The following is a 25,503-nucleotide window of genomic DNA, read 5'->3' on the forward strand; positions in this document are numbered from 1 at the left end:
GCATGGGCGCCGGACCCTTGACCTCGGCCGAGCCTTGACCGTGTGACTCTGACGAGGCACGGCGCCGCGACCTCCTTCCGCGATCCAGTCCATCTGCACCGCACACGCCGCATCGGACGGCTGGTAGGCGCCCAGGGGTGGACGGTGTTTGAATTACCGTCCACCCGCACGGTATCTGAGACACCGTCCACCCCCTGGGCCGGCGAGGAGCGCTGCCTCCGCCTCACAGAGCGGCTCGCCGGGGCGCCGCCGAGCTCCGGCCGTCTCCCGCTTCCCTCCCCTCCTCCTTGACGCCCAGATTGGCCAGTAGATCCGCTGTAACTCGGCTGCAACTCTGCTGCGGCTGCGCCTTACCTTCCCAGTGCATCTGCAGCCGTAAGCCGGACGGAGATGAGGCTGCTCTGCTCGCCTGCTGAAGAAGAACGAAGCGCTAGGAGGTGGACGCAGACTTCTTCCTCGCCCCTCGCCGTCACCAGCACGAACGATTCAAGCACTGATGACTGTGACAGCGGCCGCAGGCAGCGCAGCGGACGGACTTGGTGCGCGCGCGGCAGCGTGGGGTCGGAGGCGACGCCCTCGAAGAGCGCCTGCGTGGACTCGCCGGCGGCGTGGTCCGCCATGTTTCGGTACGTACAAGCCGTTGCTGTCGGACACCTCCTGCTGAATGCAGGGTGCAGAGAGCAGAGTTTCAGACAAGGTACTTCCAGCCTTGCAGGGTCCTCGCAAGTTCAAAACAAGAAAACTGAGTAGCTGCCCTTATATACAGTCACACAGATCTTCTGCCGAATTTAAATGAAAGTTTCAAATATTTAAGCAAGTAATGGACTAAGAACATAGAACATTACTTGCAGTTCAGAACATGTTGCTTCGTACAGGCTACACAGAGATAGTTCCTGATTAGCACTCTCGGACAGAACAGAACTTTCAGGCTTTGGCACGCAGTTCTGCATTTTTTTTTCATATTGGAAGTTTGGAACCATCATTCAGTTCTGCCGGTTCCTTTAGTGCGTTCACTGCACAATAATGCGCGACTGAATTTCTCTTATCTTGAGAAAAACTAAATCAACCATGTACAGGCATGGAATTCAGCTTGACAGATTCAGCCAGAGAACTGCAGGAGATCACACATGCGAGCAGAGAAAGGGAGGAGGTTTCAGATGGCGAACTTCTGAACCTGACGACGACGACGAACTCCTGAATCTCAACAAACACCATCCAAATATATACCTTGCATACTGATCGGAGCCCTCGGCATGGAGAGCAGACCACATGGAGAGCATACCACTCCCATGGAACAGCTCAAGCGCCTATGGTTGTGCCGCCATCGACGCAGATGACCTGGCCGGTGACGTAGGAGGCCGCCGGCATACAGAAGAGCGCCACCACGGATGCGATCTCCGCCGGCTCCCCCGTCCGGCGCAATGGAATTTTGGGCAAAAATTCTTGCTTCACGACTTCCTCCGGGCCTACCTGTGTTCGCTCAGCAGTCAGCATATATAAATATATTTATTTATAAATAAATATCAACTATTTTACATACTACTAATACCAACCGCTTTCGTCATGTCAGTTATGACCACGCCTGGTGCGACGCAGTTCACACGAATTCTGTCGCGGGCCCACTCGGCAGCCAGGCTTCTTGTTAGCTGGTTCATTCCTCCTGCATGCAGGTCCCAACGATGGGGAAAATATATAAAGACTATGGTGTGAGATTTTTGTTATTACCTAGGAAATTTAAGTAATGTTTCTCAGCCTAGACCAAAAAAAGGAACAAACTCTTTAAAAGTACTCCCTCCATACTCGAAAAGAATGTCGGTTTATACAGCGACATGGTCTCCAAAACTTAATGTTGACTTCTTATTTTTATAAAAATACTTATCCTTATCGTAAAGTTATATATTTTGCACTGCTATGAAAATATTTTTCAAGACAAATCTATTCATATGATTTTTGTATTTTGAAACTCAACAACTTGAAAGTTATTTATGATTTATATTTCCAATGTTTGACCCAAACTTTGTCCAAAATGACATTATTTTCGAGTATGGAGGGAGTAGAGATGAAAATAAGCAAGAAACATTCATTTATAAATAAATACAAGGACAAATAAACTAACCTTTCAAATAATAATTGGATAAAAATAAGAAGCATATATGTAGATTTATCTCGTAATATGTTTTCAAAATATTGCAATTACATAGGATCATAAATTCATAATCATATTACGATTTTTTTGTTAGCTAGATGTGAATCCTTAGTTGATTTAGTTTTGGTATAGAAATTGTCTACCCAGGGTTGAGTCCCCGTTCAACATGAATGCTCTCATTTAAGGCTCATTGTCTTTTTAGCGATAGATGTGGGCTTTGTCGACAGTGGCCCTGTTTGTTTCCGCTTATAAGCGGATTCTGAATGGAAATCTCACCCAAACACTTTGTTTATTTTTTGATTCTCTAGACCGCTGCTTACCAGAAAAGTTTGAAAACAACGTGACCCCCGTACTCCCCACCGGCGCCTAGAACTCTTGTAGCCCATAAGCTAAACATTTTTTTCCTCCTCTGCCCCCTCTCCGAGTGCCCCCTCCCCCCCCCCCCCCCCCGCATCGCCTCCCATCGCCTCCCTGCACCGGCTCCCCTGCAAACGAGCCACCTCGGCAAGCCACCAGACCGTCCGCTACTCGTCCCACCGAGCTGGAACGCGTGCGCCACTGCTGGTGCCCGCCATGGCCGCCACCCTTCCACGGCGAACCCCCTTCTCCGACCATCCTCCGCCCAAAATGAGTCCCTGAATAGGTAACACTCGACCTGCTTTTTCTCACTGGCCTACCCACTGCCACCCTCCCTCGCTGGAGTAACACCGCCACCGCACAGACCCGCCGCCGCGTATAGCTCACCGCCGGCGACCCCCTTCCCGGCCACCCCAGCCCCAACCGAGGCCATCCCTAAGTATCTCTGGTCTCCTTGGTGCTCCTCCACCACTTCTTTTTCCGTTAGCGGTGAGCCCCGTTGCTGGATTTTGGCCGGCAACAATGGCTGCTGTGCCAGGGACTACATTGCAAGGCGTGAGGTCTTTTAAGGGGTGTTTCCTGCTAAAGTCCTGCAAGAGATAGTGTTAACTTTTGTTTTCAAAAGCTGTCACTTGTAAAATCCACCAAAAATCATAGAAAATCATAAAAATCATAGAAAAATGATTATTGTATCCATCATTTATTGGTATATTTGTGATGTTAATTTATTTGATCTAATAATAATAATAATATAATTATGTAGTCAAGATACTAAAAAAATATAAGAATTATTGAAAAAAATATAAAAAAGAAATATCACCAACCTCAATGGTATTTCAGACATTTTACCACTTCACTTAGAGAATCGACTTAAAATAATCAGGATTGTCAAACAACCAGCTTATTCAGACAGCCGATTCTCCAGACAGCTGGCTATCTCAAAATCTTGATGCTCACATAAGCTAGGTCCAGAATAGCGGAAACAAACAGGGCCAATAAGACGTTTGCGTGATTTCATGGATTCCAAAACTTACCGTATCTCGTTTTTTGTGTTCATTATAGTAGGGCTCAATAATCTGTCAGTGGTAAAGTGTGCCGCCGTGCAAGTTCACATGCATAACTAAAAGAAAGATAAAGTTTATTTTTGGTCATCGAACTATCGACTGCGTTCGGATTTAGTAATGCAACTCTAAAACTATACATCCGCAGCCACCCCAACTCTAAAAAACGTTCACATTTGGCCATCATGTTGTTTTGATGGGTGGTTTCGCTGAGTTCACCGCCATGGGGCGGTGGGTTTGAAAGAATAATGGAATAATCGATAGAGCCAAAGAGGTGTGTTTGAAAGATGGACTCGACTAACTTATGGCCGGCCGTAAATTGGACTGGTGGTACGGTCAACTCGTCAATAGTGTGTGGATGCACGTGCGGGGCAAGAAGAAAATGAAAAGCACATGCATGCACGTAATTTCAAAATAAAAAAGATTATAGTTTCAAAACCGGGCTTCGGAATCAAAATCCGATTGCACAGGTGTGTTTATTTCAATAAAAGCTTCGATAGTACCCGTTTTTGGAACGTCCAGTGCCAAAGTCACTGAATGGGTAAGTCACCAATCCAATCCCTTTGATAAAGATCTCACACCACTATGTTTTAATGATCTAATTTTTTTGAGAGAAAAATACTTTTTCGTGTATTCTAATTTGCTTACGATATTTGCAAAAATTGCTTATGGGTTTACATAATGTTACTTTTGCATGCCTTTGATGTTCATATTATGAAGATAGACTGTTTAGTGTCCATAGTGAATAAGGGTAAATAATTTTGTTAGGTAGGTGAATGTTGATTGCATGATTAATAATGGGTAACTTTAGTAGATTGGTTGAGCATTTTAACTAATTTATTTTGATATTTTTTCATTGTACATCAAGCATGTTGTGGGGATTTTTAGGGGTACCCACAGCCGGGTGGCGGAGCGCACCCGCCTATTCCCAGTGAGGGAGAACTCGGGGAAGTACTAGGCGATGGGGCTGGATCTTCGCTGAGACAAGGACTCAAGAACACTCGATTTAGAGTGGTTCGGGCCGCCGGAGCGTAATACCCTACGTCCACTGGGAGATGTATTGTCTTGGTTGTGTGAATGAACCTATCCTCTGCTGGCCTTGGCTCTTGCCCAGCCTGAGGTTTTCTAGCGGCGCCCCCTCCTTTTATAGATCAAGGGGGAGCGGATACATAGGACGTCGATGCCCCGACAGGTGGGCCCAACGTGAATGCGGCTACAGTGGTAGCGAATCTTTCCTTCGATATGCGTACTGCTGCTCTCCTGTCACAGGGGTCTTCTCTTGTTCCGTCAGCTAGGTGCCCGTTGGAGTAGCGTAGCTTGCGGCGTGGCCTGCTGAGGCTATTATGTAGCGTCATAATGGGTGAAGCCGAGCCGTCGTATCCGACTGTTACGGCAGACTGGCAGACGCGGCATGGGCGGCGCCATCGGCTCCACTGCCTTGGTAATACGCGATCAATAGTGCCCCCTGGTCAGTCAAACGCCTCGGCTTCCACTATATCAAAGTGGATGTCCACCTACTGCAATGAATGCGAAGGTAGGTGGACCTCAATATGGAGACCAAGGACTTCATACACGTGTCGGCCCCGGACCGCCCTGAGGCGGGGCGTCCAAACTTTCCCTTCGAGAGGGGTCCGGTTGCTATCCAGGACCCTATGAGGGGTCCGGGACCCCGCGGGGGTCTGGATTCCTTGGGAGGTCCGGAGCCCTGGCTGCTTGCGCTTGAGCGCCTGTTTTTCCTGGGACACGTGGCGTTCCCAGACCTTCCCCGGCCGCGGAACAGGTCCGGACCTTTGTCGGGAGGACAGGACTTCGGACTGCAGGGGTCCGGCTGTTTGGTTGTAGTCAAGGATGACTACTAAGGCTCTTGCCTAGTCACAGCAAGAGGGGGTACCCCAGTCCTGGGGTACCGACAGTGGCCCCCGGGCCCACCTCGGGAGAGGTATGAACCCGCGGGTGGGGCCACCACCGTGATGTGTTCCGACGCAACTTGATTGCGTTGGTGTGCTCTTGGAGAGAGTGGGCATCCCGGACCCCTGAGGCCGGTATGATTGTTGCCTGGTTTAGGTACTAGAGTGCTCTCCACGGGACGACGAAGGTGTAGGCTTAGGGTACAGAACCAAGCTAAGCGGCTACACGGACTTCGGATCGCTCAGGGGGTAGCACTACTTCCCGGACCCGGCTTTTGTCGACCGTCTCCGCCGGAGCGGGCCACCGGAGTGGACTTGGAGCGACCGGGGCGAGCGGTCTCCGCCGGAGCGGGCCACCGGAGTGGACTTGGAACGACCGTGGCGAGCGGTCTCCGCCGGAGCGGGCCACCGGAGTGGACTTGGAGCGACCGTGGCGAGCGGTCTCCGCCGGAGCGGGCCACCGGAGTGGACTTGGAGCGACCGTGGCGAGCGGTCTCCGCCGGAGCGGGCCACCGGAGTGGACTTGGAGCGACCGTGGCGAGCGGTCTCCGCCGGAGCGGGCCACCGGAGTGGACTTGGAGCGACCGTGGCGAGCGGTCTCCGCCGGAGCGGGCCACCGGAGTGGACTTGGAGCGACCGTGGCGAGCGGTCTCCGCCGGAGCGGGCCACCGGAGTGGACTTGGAGCGACCGTGGCGAGCGGTCTCCGCCGGAGCGGGCCACCGGAGTGGACTTGGAGCGACCGTGGCGAGCGGTCTCCGCCGGAGCGGGCCACCGGAGTGGACTTGGAGCGACCGTGGCGAGCGGTCTCCGCCGGAGCGGGCCACCGGAGTGGACTTGGAGCGACCGTGGCGAGCGGTCTCCGCCGGAGCGGGCCACCGGAGTGGACTTGGAGCGACCGTGGCTGACAATCCGATGAAGCATGTTACCGGACCTCATAGTAAGGTGCAAAGAAACCAAGCCTTATACTAGAAGAGAGCCCGGGACCTCTAAAGTCAGCAGTCCTGGATACTAGAGTACTTGTAACAGGGTAGTGAAGTACGTAAACTTAGGGTACATTACCAGGCTAAGCCACGCGGAGCTTCTCTACCCCAGGATACAAATACCACTTCTCCAGAGCAGGTCCTTAGGGGTCCGGACCGCCTTCCAGCTAGAAGGGGTGTCTTTACCTGACCACAAGCCAGCAACTTAACTTGGATTGTTAGCAATAAGGGAAACTCCGGTCAAGAGAAAAGAATAGTTAAACCAAGGCGAATAAATGTAATCAAGGTGGAGCCTAGGCAAAACTGAGGAGGAAAATCTCCTTTATTATTGTGGTTGTCACGGTATACATCGGAGGTCGGGATTACGAGGACGGACCTCCACCGCTCCGGACCGCTTTTGCCTGTTTGTGTGATAGGGCCAGAGGTCGGGTTTACAAGGTCGGACCTTGACCGCTCTGGACACACACGTAGACACCACGCTATTACAAAGGAGAAAATCTCTCATTCCTTTCTTAGGAGTAACCTACGGCTGCATGCTATACAGCGTGTTCTTCTTCGGAGGTGAAGGCGCCCTGAACGTGCCTGAACCGCATCATCCAGCATCACCTCGGGAGCTCGGGGGACCCCTCCTTGCCTAAGAGCTGTCACATGCTTACATGGCATGAGACAAATTCTTTGGCTTTGAATGGAAGAGGCCCCCTCCCCCTGCCGTCGCCGTTGCCGATGGAAACCAGAGCCCTTGCGCAGCAGATGGACCGGTGCGACGCGTGGAGAAGTGCGGTCGTTCGCCGGCTTGTCCTTGGTGCTAGCGCCAGGGGCCCCCGCACGAGGAGGCGGGGTCCTGTCTGCAGCAGCACCGAGCAACGCTGAGGTGGATCTCCGGCGCTGGAGACGGCGGGACGACACGGTCAACTTCCTCCGGGATGGCCGTCGGCTCCAGGCTCCATGTTGAGAGAAAGCCTTGAGCCGACACCATGCCACCGCTGAGGAGGCGTGGCCGTTGCTTGAGAGAAAACCTTGAGTCGACGTAAGAGCAGCGGCGCGCAGCGGCGCCTCCGCTGTGCGTTGCTACGCCGGCTCTGAGGTGTCGCGGTGGCGACACACAGCAGGCGCCGCTGCCGTGCGCCGCCGCACCGAGGGCGTCGGAGTGCCGGTGCCATAGCATGCGGAGTGAGTGTGCCTTCCTTCATCTTCAAGTTCGCCGTTGCAGAGGGAGAACACAGCCTAGAGGCCTGAAGATCCAGCCAACGCCTGTCGTCCCCACGGACCGCGCCAAAATGTTGTGGGGATTTTTAGGGGTACCCACAGCCGGGTGGCGGAGCGCACCCGCCTATTCCCAGTGAGGGAGAACTCGGGGAAGTACTAGGCGATGGGGCTGGATCTTCGCTGAGACAAGGACTCAAGAACACTCGATTTAGAGTGGTTCGGGCCGCCGGAGCGTAATACCCTACGTCCACTGGGAGATGTATTGTCTTGGTTGTGTGAATGAACCTATCCTCTGCTGGCCTTGGCTCTTGCCCAGCCTGAGGTTTTCTAGCGGCGCCCCCTCCTTTTATAGATCAAGGGGGAGCGGATACATAGGACGTCGATGCCCCGACAGGTGGGCCCAACGTGAATGCGGCTACAGTGGTAGCGAATCTTTCCTTCGATATGCGTACTGCTGCTCTCCTGTCACAGGGGTCTTCTCTTGTTCCGTCAGCTAGGTGCCCGTTGGAGTAGCGTAGCTTGCGGCGTGGCCTGCTGAGGCTATTATGTAGCGTCATAATGGGTGAAGCCGAGCCGTCGTATCCGACTGTTACGGCAGACTGGCAGACGCGGCATGGGCGGCGCCATCGGCTCCACTGCCTTGGTAATACGCGATCAATAGTGCCCCCTGGTCAGTCAAACGCCTCGGCTTCCACTATATCAAAGTGGATGTCCACCTACTGCAATGAATGCGAAGGTAGGTGGACCTCAATATGGAGACCAAGGACTTCATACACGTGTCGGCCCCGGACCGCCCTGAGGCGGGGCGTCCAAACTTTCCCTTCGAGAGGGGTCCGGTTGCTATCCAGGACCCTATGAGGGGTCCGGGACCCCGCGGGGGTCTGGATTCCTTGGGAGGTCCGGAGCCCTGGCTGCTTGCGCTTGAGCGCCTGTTTTTCCTGGGACACGTGGCGTTCCCAGACCTTCCCCGGCCGCGGAACAGGTCCGGACCTTTGTCGGGAGGACAGGACTTCGGACTGCAGGGGTCCGGCTGTTTGGTTGTAGTCAAGGATGACTACTAAGGCTCTTGCCTAGTCACAGCAAGAGGGGGTACCCCAGTCCTGGGGTACCGACAGTGGCCCCCGGGCCCACCTCGGGAGAGGTATGAACCCGCGGGTGGGGCCACCACCGTGATGTGTTCCGACGCAACTTGATTGCGTTGGTGTGCTCTTGGAGAGAGTGGGCATCCCGGACCCCTGAGGCCGGTATGATTGTTGCCTGGTTTAGGTACTAGAGTGCTCTCAAATGTCGCGGTGCTGCAAACCACGGCCGGGTGGCGGAAGGCACCCGCCCTAGCCCAGAGGGTGTGTACTCAGGGGGTAGCTCGTCTTAGATCGATCTCCCTTCAGAACACAAGAAACACAGCAGGATTTAGAGTGGTTCGGGCCGCCGGAGCGTAATACCCTACATCCACTGTGTGTTGTATTGCCTTCCCACAAGCGTGAGGAGGTGCGAGAGCTTGAGTCTGTATATCCCTTCCTGTGCACAGCGAGCGCCTCCCTTTTATATCTCAAGGGGGCGCGTACACAGTCGTTGGATCCCCGACAGGTGGGTCCAACGATGTAGCATAACCTAACGCACTGTTCATGCATTATGGCGTCGCAGGCAAAGGAGATCTTTCTCTTGGATTCCCTCGCCTGCTCCCGGAGCCCTTCGTCCATCATGTCCTAGCGTCGTCTTGTCAGGTCAGGCCCGTCGCAGCTAGTGACACCGCCCGTCACATTGCTTAAGCGGGCGGTGTAGCTTGCGGCGTAGGCGGCATGATGGAAAAGTGCCGTGCTGTCGTATCCGTTTAATGCTACAGGCGGGCTCTGCGCGGGCGCGGCTCAGGCGGCTGCACTGTGCTCCTTGGTAATACGCGGCGCGCAGCGGGGCCTGACAAAAGGCTGTCTTGTGTACCACGGCGGCAGAGCACGCCTTGTCTATCGCATTAAATGCGGTAGGTGGGCGAGTCTTCCTCCGGAAGGCTCGCGCACGATCCCACGCCTCCGGGACACGTGGCGGCTTCGGACCCCTACATGGTGAGGGGAGTCCGGACGGGCGTAGGAGGTCCCGGACCCCTCTGGGGGTCCGAGGCTTCGGCGGTCAGCTTGGAGCTTCCCTTTCATGGAGACACGTGGCGCCACCGGACCCATCCTCAGGCGGGGAACGGTCCGGGGCCGTTGGCCTGGTGAGGGAAAAGCCTGGCCTGTGGGGCCTGGCTACTCCGTCTCTCCCGCGCAGCTACGGATAACTACGCGGGTCCTGCTTTGCTGCAGTAAGAGTGGGTATCCCTGTTGCAGGGTACCGACAGTGGCCCCCGGGCCCACCTTGGGGGAGGTACGAGCCCACAGGTGGGGCCACTTCTGCGATTTGGTACTATATAGCTTGAAGCTCCTTTCTGCAGGTCTTGACCGGCTTTGACTACCCATTGGGTTGGTTGCTGCCTCATCACGTCGCAACGGATTACTGACTAAGGGCCCCACGATAAGCGGTTCACTTAGTCACACGCGCGACGTTTGGCATTGTTGCGGCCGGAGTAAACGGATCATTTACCACCGGCGCAGCTCCCGAAAAGCTCGGCCACGCCTATGATTAATGCGCGCACGTCAGCTCGGCTTCCGCCTTGCTTCACGCGCGCGGGCGACGGTTCGGATCCCGCCTTTTCGCACCCCCGTTGATTACCCACCCTCCCTGACAGGTGGGCCTGGGCCCCTCACGTCATGGACTGGGCGGCTAACTCCTGGTGCGAGCGTCGCTTGAGTTCCGGCGACGGTTCCGGGGCGCGCTGGTTGAGACAGGCTTTATAACGGGGCATACCGTATCCTATGGTTGCTTTCCCGCATTCGTCTTCTTCCTTCAGCCTTTGCGCCCCTTTGCCTCCGAGCCTTCCTTGACCTTCTCTCCCCCCTACACAGGCTCCTTCCTCGCCCGTCAGGAGATGGCATCCCTTGTTCATCCCCGTCGCTTCCAGACCGAGGGAGAGCTGAACACAGTGCGCCGCCTGCTCGGGTGGAGCGCTCAGGAGACCGGCTGGGGGGTGCGAGCAGGCTCAGTTCCCCTTGGCAACCTCCGCGCCGGGGAGTTCGTGCTATTTACCTCGCACGTCTCCGCCGGCGTGGGGCTGCCGATTTCTTCATTCTTGCTGCTGCTGCTGGAAGACTTCGGCCTCCAGCTTCAGCATCTGACGCCCCACTCCCTCCTCCTGGCGTCCATCTTTGTGCATTTATGCGAGATGTTCGTAGGAGTGCGTCCCTGCGTCATCCTCTTCCGCTACTTCTTCATCCTGGTGAAGTCCGGAAGGAGCAAGGACGAAGTGGGAGGGTACTACTTCCAGATAAGGAGCGATCTGCCGACTCCTTACATTCCGGGCCTTGCTGGCGGAAGGTGGGAGGAGTGGCGCAGGGATTGGGTGGTTGCCACCACTGAAGCCAACGAGCGCCTTGTCCTGCCGACCGCGGGGCCCGCCTCCGACAAAGCATCCTGGAGGGCCAAGCCATCGCTGCAGCCGGAGTTCGACTCCGTGCTGGATAAGATCAGGTCACTGGCAGGGAGCGGCCTCACCTCGTGGCACGTGCTCGGCGACTTCGTGAAGCGCCGGATCGCCCCCCTGAAGCAGCGGCCGCGACCGGCGTGGAGCTTCACCGGCCTCAACGATTGCAGCAGGACCCACCGCGGGGAGGGAAGCGACCTGACCCAGGAGGCCTTGGAGGTCCTGGTGCGGAACGTGACGGGAGACACCTTCATCGCAGAGAATCTGATCCTCCCGCAGAGCATAGTCCCCCTCTGCGAGGACCCAGCGAGGGTGGCGGTGCTGGCCACCCTGCCAACCCTGGACGACGGGGGACTGGCCCCGCGGCAGACCGGGGGTGACCCGAACCGTGGGCTCCGGATCCCTGGCTCGTCCGGGGATCAGGCTACGCTAAGCGCTGCGGGGTCCGGTGCCACTACGAAGGGGAAACAGGCCGCGGCTGCGGCCGGCTCCAGCCGGGCCCAGAGCAGCTCCGGTGCGTCGTCAGGGGACGTAGGCCGGCGGAGGCTACTCCGGGGCGACGGGACCCTGGTGTCGGAGCCCGCCGCGAAGCGCCAGAGGTCTTCCGAGGGCGCAGGCCAGGGTAGCTCCCGGGCTGCTGGCCCCCACGGGTCCTCTGGCGTAACTGGACCACCACCATCGCCGCCGAAGAATTCATCGTGCCGGCAGCAAGAGCGGCCGCAGCAGGAGCAGCCGCAGGAGCAGCGGCAGCAGGTACGCGGACGGCAGCAGCAGCAACAGGAGCGACCCCGGGTTGCACCCATGCCGCAGCCGCAGGTACAGCAGCAACGGGCGCAGGCCCGGGTTACGCCTGTATCGCAGCTGCAGGGGCAACAACAGCAACAGCAACAGCAGCAGCTGCAAGAGAAGAGGCCCGGGCTCCGGGGACGCTGGGTCCCCGGTTCTGCTGGGTTAGTGTCATCTTGCTCTCCTCCCTTGCGCCGGTGTTCTGTTTTTTTTGTGTTGACGGCTTTTCTGCTTTGCTACCAGGGGTTCCCGCCCCAGCGGTTCTTCTACCACCGTTGGCACATCAGCAGGTGCCCGGGCGGCAGGGGAGGCGCCGGAGCTGGGCCCGACGGCGCCCGACTCGGCGGCAGCGGGGGCGCCGGAGCTGGGCCCGGCCGTGCCCGACTCGGCGGCAGGGGAGGCGCCGGAGCTGGGCCCGACGGCGCCCGACTCGGCGGCAGCGGGGGCGCCGGAGCTGGGCCCGGCCGTGCCCGACTCGGCGGCAGCGGGGGCACCAGAGCTGGGCCCGGCCGCGCCCGACTCGGCGGCAGCGGGGACGCCAGAGCTGGGTCCGGCGGCGCCCGACTCGGCGGCAGCGGGGGCGCCGGAGCTGGGCCCGGCCGCGCCCGACTCGGCGGCAGTGGAGGCGCCGGAGCTGGGCCCGGTCGCGCCCGACTCGGCGGCAGCGGAGGCGCCGGAGCTGGGCCCGGACGCGCCCGACTCGGCGGCAGCGGAGGCGCCGGAGCTGGGCCCGGACGCGCCCGACTCGGCGGCAGCGGAGGCGCCGGAGCTGGGCCCGGACGCGCCCGACTCGGCGGCAGCGGAGGCGCCGGAGCTGGGCCCGGACGCGCCCGACTCGGCGGCAGCGGAGGCGCCGGAGACAAGTGCTGCAGCGGAAGCCCCTACCTCCAGCTCCGGTCCTGCTGCGGAGGAAGAGTTGGAGGTGGTGTTTGGCAGGCGGCTCCTGCAGCTCCAATCCCCGGAGGAGGATGCGACTCCGCTTCCTCAGGTGCTGTTGCGAGTTCGGCGTTCAATTGAAGAGGCAACCTCCTCCGCCGAGGTGGCCTTCCGGCGGGAGTGGTCTGCGCTGGAGAGCGAGCGTCAGCGCCTCTCCGACTGGCACACCCGCCTGGAGGCGCACACGAAGGCGGAAGCCTCCCGCGCTGCGGAAGCTCGGTCGAAGCTCAAGTCGGACCAAGAGGCCTACCGAGCCAGCCTTAAGAAGGTGTTTGACCGAGAGCTCGCAGTGTCGAATCGGGAGAAATCCTTGGCACAGCGGGAGCAGGACTTCACCCTGGAGGTTGTTGGGTTTGCTGCTCAGCGGTCCGGCCTCGAGGCTCACCTCGCAGCCCAGCAGTCAGAACTGGAGACTCGCAGCGAGGACCTCGAGGTCCGGAGGCAGGAGCTCGACGTCTTCTCTGCGACTCTGCAGGGATGGCATGAACAACTGCAGGAGAGGGCCCGCCAGCTGACTGCCGACGAGGCGGACTTGGAAGAGGACCGGAAGTCTCTTGCCAAGCGGGAAACTCACGCCACCGCCATAGAGAAGGAGCTTGGGCGCCAGCGAGAGTCGCTCAAGAAGCGGAAGGTATACGCGGAGCAGAAGGAGACCAAGCTGGAGGAGCGGTCCCGCGAACTCGAGGAGAGATCCCGCGAGCTGGAGGAGAGGTCCCGCGAGGTGGAGGTGGCCAAGGCGGCCTTGGACACCCGGGTGCAGGAGGCTGTCCGGGAGGCGGTCCAGAAGCACCAGGAAGACCAGCGCGCTGGAGCTCAGCGGATCGCTGACTGGGCGGCCGAAGCGAGCCTCGCACTGGTGCCATTTGGAATGAGCCCGATCCAGGTGGCGGAGCCGCCAGCTTCGATAGCTGACGCCCTCCCAGTGTTGAGCTCCGCTTCGGATAGGCTCCAGCGCTTGGGGCCGGTCCTTACTGGACAGCTTGAAACCGAGGGCCGCGAGCTGATCCGGATGGTGGCGGAGCACATCCTGACCTGCCTCCGGAGCCACGACCCGGCCATCTCGCTGGCGCCCGTGGTCGATGGCCCTGTAGCAGAGACGGAGGCCGCCGCTCGGGACAGCGTGCGGGAGGTCGTTGACTTCGTCGCCGCCTACTTCAAGCGAGAGCCTGCGGACCCTTAGGCTGGGGATTGTATCTTTTTCCTTTTGCATTATGTAACAAACATTGTATTAATTGAAAGTTTTTGAAATAGAAGAAACTTCAACTTAGCTGTTTGGCGGTTGTTGATTTGCGGTATGCGGCACCCCGGCGCCCTGGCCCCCTGGCGGATAGGTTCAGTTGTCTAGACCTGTCTGCCACCTTGGGCATAGGTGTCACATAGCCTGCAAGGCGAGCAAGCGCCTTGTTCCCTGCGTGGTATACAGGAGTACAGAGAGAAGAATCAAATTTGCTTATATGGTAGCAATGATACTGCAACTTAGCTATTTGACGCATGCAGAATCCATCCATGATGTGTGGGACAAAGCGGATGCCTGGGCCCCCTGGGAGAGAGACTCAGCTGCTGTGAGTCTGTCTACCACCGAGATTGGCTCTTATCCTGCATGAAAGCTTTGAAGCAGATACTCGGCCCCCCTGGTAGATAGGCTCAATGGTTTGAGACTGTCTACCACTGGCCAGGTTTGAACCTGTGTACCACTTCAAAGTTATAGCTTAGAGCAGACCCGCGGGGCTCATTCCTGACCAATCCCAGGCCTGGTACCAGGTCCAGGACTCTAGATGCGCAGGCCCAGGTAGCTCTGTGCTTGTTACAGAGTGGGGGAGTGCGTAGGCTTAGGGTCGGAACCAGGCTAAGGCGCTATGCAGGGCTCCGGACCACTCCAGGAAACAGCACGATCTTTCCGGACCTGGCTTCATCGTCCTAGACCCTTCGCAGCAGTGGGTGAGGTCACTTTGCTGTGCTCGATCCTTTGAGATATGGTGCTGGACACGCCGCGTTGGACTTAGGAAGCCAGCTCTTGATCTGGGTCGAGGTCCGGGCCCCCAATTACCTGGCTTCAGGTACTAGAGTACTCGTTACAGGGTGGTGGAGAGTGCAGGCTTTTGGGTACGGAACCAGCTAAGCGGCTACACTGTACTCCGAACCACCCCAGGAAACAAGTACCCGCTCCCCAGAGTAGGTCCCTAGGGGTCCGGACCCCTCTCCTGCAGCAAGAGGGTCCGGACCTGTACGGTAGTCCAGCAGCTCAATGCAGATCTTAGTTGCAGCAACAAGAGTAGAGGTCCCGCGGGGGTTAGAAAAAAGCGAAAATTACGAGAATCGAAATGCGTAATTTAACTTTGACACAAAGACAGAATTAGGAAAAAATCTTTCCTTTGCAATCTCGATGTACATGGCTTGCGCGATGGATGTCAGAGGCCGGGTTTATGAGGTCGGACCTCTACCGCTCTGAGCCGCGCGTTAGCCGCTAGTGCGATGGATGCCAGAGGTCGGGTTTACGAGGGTAGCCCTCAACCGCTCCGGGCCGCACGCTAACTCTATCTTATTACAAAGGAAAGGTTATTTCCCTGCTCTGCCTAGGTGTAAAACTTACGCAGATGCTCTATGTTCCACGGGTTGGGCAGCGGTACTCCGTCTTCTGTGGCGAGGCGAACACATCCGGGCCGGCATACCTCTGTAACCTTGAAAGGCCCCTCCCAGCTGGGGGAGAGTTTGTGGAGCCCCGCTCGGTTCAGGATCCGTCTGAGGACGAGGTCGCCAGCCCGGAGCTCCCTACTGTGCACGAACCGTTGACGGTAGCGCCGGAGCGCCTGGTTGTAGCGTGCATTTCGGATCGCTGCTCGCCACCTTCGCTCGTCAACGAAGTCCACGTCGTCGCACCGCAGCTGCTCCTGCATGGATTCGTCAAAGGCCTGGACCCGTGGTGAGCCCAGGAGAATTTCTGGGGGAAGGCATGCTTCAGCCCCGTAGACCAGGAAGAACGGAGTCTCCCCGGTGGCTCGGCTGGGTGTGGTCCGGTTGCCCCATAGTACACATGGAAGCTCGTCAACCCATTTGGCACCATGCTTTTTCAAGCAGTTGTAGGTGCGGGTCTTGAGTCCCCTGAGGATCTCTGCATTCGCTCTCTCAACCTGTCCATTGCTGCGGGGATGTGCCACGGACGCAAAGCATAGCTGGATGCCAATGTCCTCACAGTACTCTTGGAAAAGTCTGCTTTTGAATTGGGTCCCGTTGTCCGCGATGATGCGGTTTGGGACGCCAAATCTGCACACAATGGACCTGAGGAATGCGACTGCTGATTTCTTAGTAATGTTCACCACAGGAGTAACCTCCGGCCACTTAGTGAACTTGTCGATGGCAACATAGAGGAACCGGTACCCGCCGACAGCCCGGGGGAAAGGCCCCAGGATATCCACACCCCACACAGCAAATGGCCATGAGGGCGGGATCATCTGTAGAGCTTGAGCTGGGGTGTGTATTTGTTTTGCATGGAACTGGCATGCTTTGCAGGACCTTACCAGCTCAGCCGCATCCTGGAGTGCTGTTGGCCAGTAGAAGCCGTGCCGAAAGGCCTTGCCAACAAGCGTGCGAGAGGAGGAATGACTTCCGCACTCGCCTCCATGGATCTCCGCAAGCAGTTCGCGGCCCTCTCCCTGGGAAATGCATCGCATGAGGACTCCGTTGGCGCCACGGCGGTAGAGATCCCCTTCTACCACCGCGTAGCGTTTAGCCAATCGGACTATGCGCTCAGCGGACACATCGTCATCAGGGAGGATGTCATCTTTCAGGTAGTCCCGGATCTCGGAGATCCATGCATCGGGAGCTCCCAAAGCAGATAGGGGTGGTTCTGTGAGGTCAACAGGCTCCTCAACAGAACACACAGCCCTAGTTGGGCACCATAGGTGGAATACTGCCGGGACCGCTAGCTTCGAGGTGCCAGCTTGATCCCCGTCACCCGGCTCGGCAGGCTGGGCGGTAGGTTTCAGCAGCCGTCTTTCAAAGACACCCTCAGGCACAGAAGCCCAGGTAGATGCTCTCGCAGAGAGATCATCTGCTGCTGAGTTGTGCTCGCGGGGAACGTGTTGTAGTTCCAAGGCGTCGAAATCCTTCTCGAGCTTCCTCACGTGTATGAGGTATGCCGCGAGCTGGGGATTATTGCAGTTGCAATCCCCTCGGACCTGCTTAATGATTAGCTGGGAGTCCCCCTTCACCAGAAGCTGCCGGACCCCCAATGAGAGGGCTTGGGTCAGGCCGAAGATCAGAGCCTCGTATTCCGCCATGTTGTTGGTGGCCTTGAACTCAAGGTGCACCATGTACTTCAGCTGATCTTCGTTTGGGTCGATGAGGACCACACCAGCTCCGGCCCACTTCTCGCGGGCGGACCCATCAAAGAAGAGTGTCCAGTGAGGCTCGGTGAAGACTGGTGTCCTGATTTCCGGCTCCGGGGGTCCAACATTTATGGCCGGACCTCCAGGGTTGCTTGGGGAAGGAGTCCACTCCGCTATGAAATCAGCCAGGATCTGGCTTTTGACCGCATGGCGTGGCTGGAATTCCAGTTGGAACTCCGCCAGCTCTGCTGCCCACTTGGCGATATTGCCTGTGGCGTTGGAATTGTGTAGAATCGCTCTTAATGGGTAAGAGGTCACTACAACAACTCGGTGTGCTTGAAAGTAGTGGCGCAGTTTCCTGGACGCAATAAGTATTGCATAGATAAGCTTATGCGTCTCAAGATACCTGGCCTTTGCCTCGTGGAGGACTTCACTGACGTAGTAGACTGGCTTTTGGACGGTCCGGACCCTAGTTCCTGGGTCCAGTTCGTCCTTGTCCACCGCATCTGTCCCTTGGGCCCACAGTGGTTCTGGGCTCCCAATGGGATGAGGCTCCTCCGGACCTGCCTGTGCGGGGCCCGGACCTTCAAGCTGGGGTGAGGCTGACGGGCCCCCGTGTCCGGGGTCCGGCTCACCATCCTCGGCCAAGAGGACCTTGGTGCTCCCCTGGCGGGTTTGCTCCATCCTTTCGGCGACCAGCACCATGCTGACCGCCTCCGCAGATGCAGCAAGATACAGAAACAACGGCTCACCGGGTTCTGGTGCCACCAATACTGGCAGCGAGGTGAGGTGCTGCTTCAGCTCCTGGAAGGCCTGTTCAGCCTCTTCGGTCCATGAAAATGGACCGGACCTCCTCAACAGCTTGAAGAAGGGAAGGGCCCTCTCAGCCAGCCTCGATATGAAGCGGCTAAGAGCAGCGAGAGACCCAGTAAGCTTCTGGACGTCCTTGATGCGGCCAGGAGGCCTCATTGCTTCGATCGCCTTGATCTTGGCTGGGTTTGCCTCGATGCCTCGATGCGAGACCAGGAAACCCAGCAGCTTCCCTGCTGAGACGCCGAAGATGCACTTCTCTGGGTTCAGCTTCGTGCGGGTGGCGCGAAGACGGTCGAAGACGAGGGACAGGTCCTCCACTAGTGTTGATCCTACCTTAGTCTTGACCACAACGTCATCGACATAAACCTCAACAATATCTCTAATTAGATTACAGAAGGTTTTGTTCATAGCTCGCACAAACGTGGGTAAGGCATTCCTTAGACCATACGGCATGACAATGTAGCAATAAAGCCCATCTACTGTTACAAAGGCAGTATGCTTCCTATCCTCTCTAGACATCTGAATCTGGTGGAAACCAGAGTATGCATCTAGGAAAGACAAAAGATCACACCCGGAGGTGGAGTCCACGATCTGATCGATACGCGGAAGAGGGTAGGGGTCTCTCGGACATGCCTTGTTGAGGCTGGTGTAGTCGATGCACATCCGGAGCTTCCCGTTGGCTTTTGGGACGACGACCGGATTGGCCAACCACTCGGGATGGTGGACCTCCTCGATGAAGCCAGCGTGTAGGAGCTTGTGGACTTCTTCGCGGATGAAGTTCTGCCGCTCCACAGACTGCTTCCGAGGTTTTTGGCGCACCGGCGTGGCGCCGGGGTAGATCCTCAGATTGTGCTCGATCACTTCCCTGGGGATCCCGGGCATCTGCGACGGTTCCCAGGCGAACACGTCGACATTTGCCCGGAGGAAAGCGATGAGCGCGTCTTCCTATTTCTCCTCCAGGTTCCCCGCGATGCGGGTGGTCCTGGTGGTGTCTGCCCCAATCTGTACCGACTTCACGGGAACTTGGTCCGGATCAGATGGTTGGACCTTGGGAGCCTTTGCAGGCGCCCTGGGTTGCGAGGTGGACGGATCCTCCTCGGGGCGTGCAGCCTCTGCCGCCAGAGTGTGCAGTCTCTCAACTGCAGCAACGGCAGCGGTGCGGTCGCCCTGCACGGTGAGGACTCCGGCAGGGGAAGGCATCTTCAAGACCAAATACCCATAGTGGGCAATGGCCATGAAGCGGTAGAGTGCCGGTCGGCCAATGATAGCGTTGAACGGGAGGTTCACCTCCGCAACATCGAACATGACGCTTTCTGTGCGGAAGTTCTCCTCGGTCCCGAACGTGACCGGCAATGTGATGCTCCCCAGGGGGAACACCGGATGTGGGCCCACCCCGGAGAATGGGCGAGAGGGAGTCAGCTTGGACTCTGGGATCTGCAGCTGCTTAAATGCTGCATAACTGATGACGTTGAGGCCAGCCCCACCGTCAATCAGCACGTGGTAGAGCCTCACGTTGGATATGACAGGAGCCGTGACTAAAGGTAGCACACCAGCTCCAGCCATATTCTCCGGGCAGTCGGATGGCCCGAAAGAGATGGTGGTGTTCATCCACCTCTGGTGCGGCGCCGCCCTCGGGACCCCCGGCTTCGCCGAAAGGACCTCCCGGCGAAGGGTCTTCACGTCCCGCCGGGAGACAAGCTCCCAGCTCCCGCCATACATCACGTACAGCTTCTTGCGGCGGTCGCCGTTGTCGGAATCGGAGTCGTCGTTGTGATAGACGCCCTTCAGCTCTCGAGCGGGGGATTGGTACCCCAGCTCCTTCTCCCCGGCTGCGGCCCTGCTGTCAGAGGCCTTCTCCTTGCCGGCCCGCTGGCGAGGAGGGGGTGAGTCATCCTTAGAGGACTGCTCCCGCCGCCCACTGACCCGTTTCGCGAGCTTTTGGATCTCGCGGCAGTCAGCAGCGCTGTGGCGAGCGGTGGGATGCACTGGGCATGAACCTCCGCTTCCACCTTGCGGGCGAGGGCGTTTGCCGTGTGTATTCTGGCCCCCAGCCGCTGCCGCCGCAGCCGGCGCCGCTGGTGGCGCTGCTGCTGCAACGACTGGTCCGCCAGAATGCGGCTCCCCACGACCCCGGTTCTTCTTCTTCTTCTTGCCACCGCCCTGAGCGGTAGCGCTGGAGCCACCAGCCTTGGTGTCTCCGTCTTGGGGAGCTGAGTGCCATGCACGGCCCTCGGCGGCCCTGGCACACTTGTCTGCCAGGGAGAAAAGCGTAGTGACGCTTTCCACCTCGTGCGTCGCCAGCTTCTCGAGCATCTTCTCATCACGTACCCCCTGACGGAAAGCAGTAATAATAGATGCATCTGAGATACGAGGAATGGTACCCCGTACCTTAGTGAAGCGCGAGATGAAAGCCCGAAGCGTTTCCCCGGGTTTTTGCCTCACGGCGTGAAGGTGTGCCTCCACACCATGCTGCTGGTAGGCGCTGGCGAAGTTCGCTGTGAACCTTGCACAGAGCTCTTCCCAGGACTGGATCGTCCCAGGTGTGAGGTTCATGAGCCAGGTCCGGGCTGGCCCGGACAAGGCTACATGAAAGTAGCTTGCCATGACGGCGCCGTTGCCACCAGCTGCTGTGATGGCAGTAACGTACACCTGCAGGAATTCCGACGGGTTAGTAGTACCGTCGTACTTTTCCGGCAAGTGGGGGCGGAACTTGGGTGGCCACGCCACGGCGCGGAGGTGCTCCGCAAGCGCAGCACAGCCCACCCCGGCCACCGGTGCCCCTGGCTGAATCCGGGCGTTCACCGGAGGCCTGGGTGCCGCCGCGTCCAGATCGACATTGAGGTTGCGTCCCTCAATGTTGAGACGGCGCTCTCGCGCCCTCTCGACAGCGATGCGGGCATCCTCCCCCGCGCGCCGGCGGTTGAGCTCCGCCCGCAAGTCTTCTGTTCGTGCACCCCTCACGGTGGGGGAGCGCACAGATGCCGACGCACCGCCCTGACGCTGGTGGTAAGGTACCACCGCGTTGCCAGGCGGAGGTCGTTGCCCAGTCTTTGCAGAACTGGGGGAGGCCTGAGCCAGGTGGAGGAGACGGTCGACGTCGTCTCGCCACTGCCTCAGGGCGTCTGGCGAGGCTGCCTCAGCCGGAGGGTTGCGAAGCAACTCCCTAGCCGCGGCTAGAGCTCCGCCGCTCGCAGTCTGTGAGGGGGCCCTTGATGGGCGCCCTGACTCTTGCCGGCGGGCGGCTCGCGCCGCCGCCAACGGTGGCTGCTCCACAGGCACGGTTGCCCCTGGAGCAGTAACGCGAGGGGCGTGTGGCGTGGAGGACGCCACCCCCTCCGTCATCTCCACGTCGTCCACACGAACCATGGGGACAAAGCGGATGATGAAAATGCGACGAGCTAGTTCCCCTACCTGGCGCGCCAAATGTCGCGGTGCTGCAAACCACGGCCGGGTGGCGGAAGGCACCCGCCCTAGCCCAGAGGGTGTGTACTCAGGGGGTAGCTCGTCTTAGATCGATCTCCCTTCAGAACACAAGAAACACAGCAGGATTTAGAGTGGTTCGGGCCGCCGGAGCGTAATACCCTACATCCACTGTGTGTTGTATTGCCTTCCCACAAGCGTGAGGAGGTGCGAGAGCTTGAGTCTGTATATCCCTTCCTGTGCACAGCGAGCGCCTCCCTTTTATATCTCAAGGGGGCGCGTACACAGTCGTTGGATCCCCGACAGGTGGGTCCAACGATGTAGCATAACCTAACGCACTGTTCATGCATTATGGCGTCGCAGGCAAAGGAGATCTTTCTCTTGGATTCCCTCGCCTGCTCCCGGAGCCCTTCGTCCATCATGTCCTAGCGTCGTCTTGTCAGGTCAGGCCCGTCGCAGCTAGTGACACCGCCCGTCACATTGCTTAAGCGGGCGGTGTAGCTTGCGGCGTAGGCGGCATGATGGAAAAGTGCCGTGCTGTCGTATCCGTTTAATGCTACAGGCGGGCTCTGCGCGGGCGCGGCTCAGGCGGCTGCACTGTGCTCCTTGGTAATACGCGGCGCGCAGCGGGGCCTGACAAAAGGCTGTCTTGTGTACCACGGCGGCAGAGCACGCCTTGTCTATCGCATTAAATGCGGTAGGTGGGCGAGTCTTCCTCCGGAAGGCTCGCGCACGATCCCACGCCTCCGGGACACGTGGCGGCTTCGGACCCCTACATGGTGAGGGGAGTCCGGACGGGCGTAGGAGGTCCCGGACCCCTCTGGGGGTCCGAGGCTTCGGCGGTCAGCTTGGAGCTTCCCTTTCATGGAGACACGTGGCGCCACCGGACCCATCCTCAGGCGGGGAACGGTCCGGGGCCGTTGGCCTGGTGAGGGAAAAGCCTGGCCTGTGGGGCCTGGCTACTCCGTCTCTCCCGCGCAGCTACGGATAACTACGCGGGTCCTGCTTTGCTGCAGTAAGAGTGGGTATCCCTGTTGCAGGGTACCGACAAAGCAATTTATGAGTTTTGAAAAGTATTATCGAAATATATTCAAGTGAGGTCTTATTCTGAAGATCTTCTCAAAAGAGATACAATTGTGCAGTCAGAATTTGAATTTGATGGATTGTTTAAGAACTATATCTTTTTTAGTTTTAAAATTGCTTGCATGGACCACCGTACCGCGGCGGTGGAGGCTGAATTTAGTCTGCCGTACAATAGCGCAAACGTGCGGCCGGCCAAAGATATCATTTTGATTACAGATGCAAATATTGCATATATTTTTCTCAAATTTTTTTTGCATATATTCGTACCTTTGGCCATGCTGTAGATCACGAACCCTGGAAAGCCCAGGTAGCTTTTGCAATGGAGGAGATGTGCACGATGCTTCCCCCGCTGGCGATGGCGGAGTTCCGGAGGAGAGGGTGCGCGAGCTGGCTGAGGTGGAAGCACGACTCCAGGTTGGTCACCATGAGCCCGGAGTAGTCCTCCGCCGTGCACTCCACCGCCGGCTTGACCACCACCTGCGCCGCGTTGTTCACCTGTCATCGTCACCGTTCAAGCACGCCGGTCATTAGTGGTGATCCGTAGTCCGGCGATGTGTCTCCGCTTGCAACTTACGAGGATATCGAGCTTGCCGGCGAAGGTGTCCCTGACCGTGCCCATGAGCTTCTCCCTGTCGGCGCGCACGGCGACGTCGCAGACGGACAGTGGCGGAGCCAGAAATTTGCGGCTGGGTATGCCAAATATATAAAAAAAATTGAAGCTAATACATAATATAGTTGACGATAAGTTGCATAACAAATTCATAATCGCACCGTTCGGCTGCTGTTGCAGCTGCCACCGCCATTTTGCGCTGCCGCAACACGCGGTAGTGCAACAATAGTGCAATTGAACGATGCGAATAACAACCGGTGACGGACTCCTTCGCACTGATGCTGGGGCGCTGGCACTGGTACGGCGAGGGGCTTGCGGCCTACCCCCGCTGGAGTTGCCGGTGCCGAGTTGGGGAGGTCATCAGGATGAGAAAGCCGGACGCCGGTCGCCGGAGTGCCGCCAGACGCCGATCCACGGGACAGGCCAAGGGCCGAGGGCCGAAGGCGGAGGGCTCAGAGCCGAGGGCTGGAGGTGCACTGGGCAAACGCGGAGCCGTGGGACTGGGGCTCGGAACCGCGGGCAGAGACGGAGAGAATGATTCTTTTGCAGTTGGGGCTTCGTTGCTAGGCTTTATTGAATTGGGTCCATAAGTTGTATGTGATACTCCCTCCGTGCCAAAATAAGTATAGTTTTTGCCATTCAAATTTTATCCCACAAAGAATGTAGTTTTAGCTTGCAATGAGATCCATCTAATTAAAGAAATACCAAGTATACCAAGAAAGCATTACATAGAAGAATGTATAGAGCGAATCAAATATTCAGTAGATATTACTTTTTTAGTTTCAATGTGTATGCATTCATTAAGGATCCAGAAAACCAAATAAACTATATAGTTTTTAATCACAATTGGTAGAAGTAATTATGGGTAACAAAATCATTTTTTGAATGAGTAATGTGTTTGAAATTTTCTAAAACTACACTCTTTATGCAATGGAGGGAGTATATACATCTATGAATACATGTTGATATTTTTCTCTAAATCTTGGGTATGCCTAGGCATACAGGGGCATACCCCTGGCGCCGCCACTGCAGTTGGGGCTTCGTTGCTAGGCTTTATTGAATTGGGTCCATAAGTTGTATGTGATACTCCCTCCGTGCCAAAATAAGTATAGTTTTTGCCATTCAAATTTTATCCCACAAAGAATGTAGTTTTAGCTTGCAATGAGATCCATCTAATTAAAGAAATACCAAGTATACCAAGAAAGCATTGCATAGAAGAATGTATAGAGCGAATCAAATATTCAGTAGATATTACTTTTTTAGTTTCAATGTGTATGCATTCATTAAGGATCCAGAAAACCAAATAAACTATATAGTTTTTAATCACAATTGGTAGAAGTAATTATGGGTAACAAAATTATTTTTTGAATGAGTAATGTGTTTGAAATTTTCTAAAACTACACTCTTTATGCAATGGAGGGAGTATATACATCTATGAATACATGTTGATATTTTTCTCTAAATCTTGGGTATGCCTAGGCATACAGGGCATACCCCTGGCGCCGCCACTGCAGACGGAGACGGTGACCTGCAGGCCCTTCTCGACCCACCGGCGGCGGCACTCCTCCAGCTCCGCCGCGTTGCGGGAGCACGTGTGCACGCGCGCGCCGAACCACGCCAGCTCCTCCACGATGGCGTGCCCGATCCCCTTGCTCCCGCCGGTGACCAGCGCCGTCGCCCCGGCGAGGCTCCACCTCTCACCGCCGCCGGCTGTCGCCGACATCTCCTCTCTCTCTCTACGCTGATGCTTGGCTATGTGGTCTAGATTGATGCTGCGATGACAAACGTCTGCTTACGCAAGGAAGTGCCAATAGACAAATCTTAGCACTCTACAAAGGATATCATGTGCAGTGGCCTTTTTTTGGTCTGATTTGACATGGGCCACACACACCCAAAGGATCAGACGATATACGGTCTGGATCTTTCGAAAGCTGCGCATCAAACAATCTGTTATGTTACATACAGCGCCGAGACGTGACTGTCTGTTGTAGACTTGTAGTGTTGTGTGGTTCGATTAAAGTCCACACAGACTTTGTCAGAAAAAAAAAGACCACACAGACGTACACGTCGGCAGACGGGCAGAGATGCAGCACCAGGTAGACCACCCTCTCCCCAGCTTCTGCACGCCACGTGTACGCTGCCAGCTCCTCTCTGCTACAAGCCACTCACCGATTGAGTGGTATGGGTTCTACATGCCATACATGCCAATGAAATGCTTTGCCTGCCAAAAGTTTCTGAATACAAGTTCAGAGTCCTCATCAATCAAGAAGCTTCGATCGAGACCACCAGATACAAGGAGATCATACAGTCCATGCATCCAAGTAATTGTTACTTTTACACAGAACTTAACATGAAACATGT

At 57.0% G+C, this 25,503-nt stretch overlaps 1 pseudogene; it reads right to left on the reverse strand.

Moving 5' to 3' along the window:
- Positions 1 to 732: 732 nt before the first annotated feature.
- Positions 733 to 24,997, reverse strand: LOC120645166 (annotated as a pseudogene).
- Positions 24,998 to 25,503: the final 506 nt, after the last annotated feature.

Source organism: Panicum virgatum, chromosome 8K (assembly GCF_016808335.1).
Source record: "Panicum virgatum strain AP13 chromosome 8K, P.virgatum_v5, whole genome shotgun sequence".
Lineage (NCBI taxonomy): Eukaryota > Viridiplantae > Streptophyta > Magnoliopsida > Poales > Poaceae > Panicum > Panicum virgatum.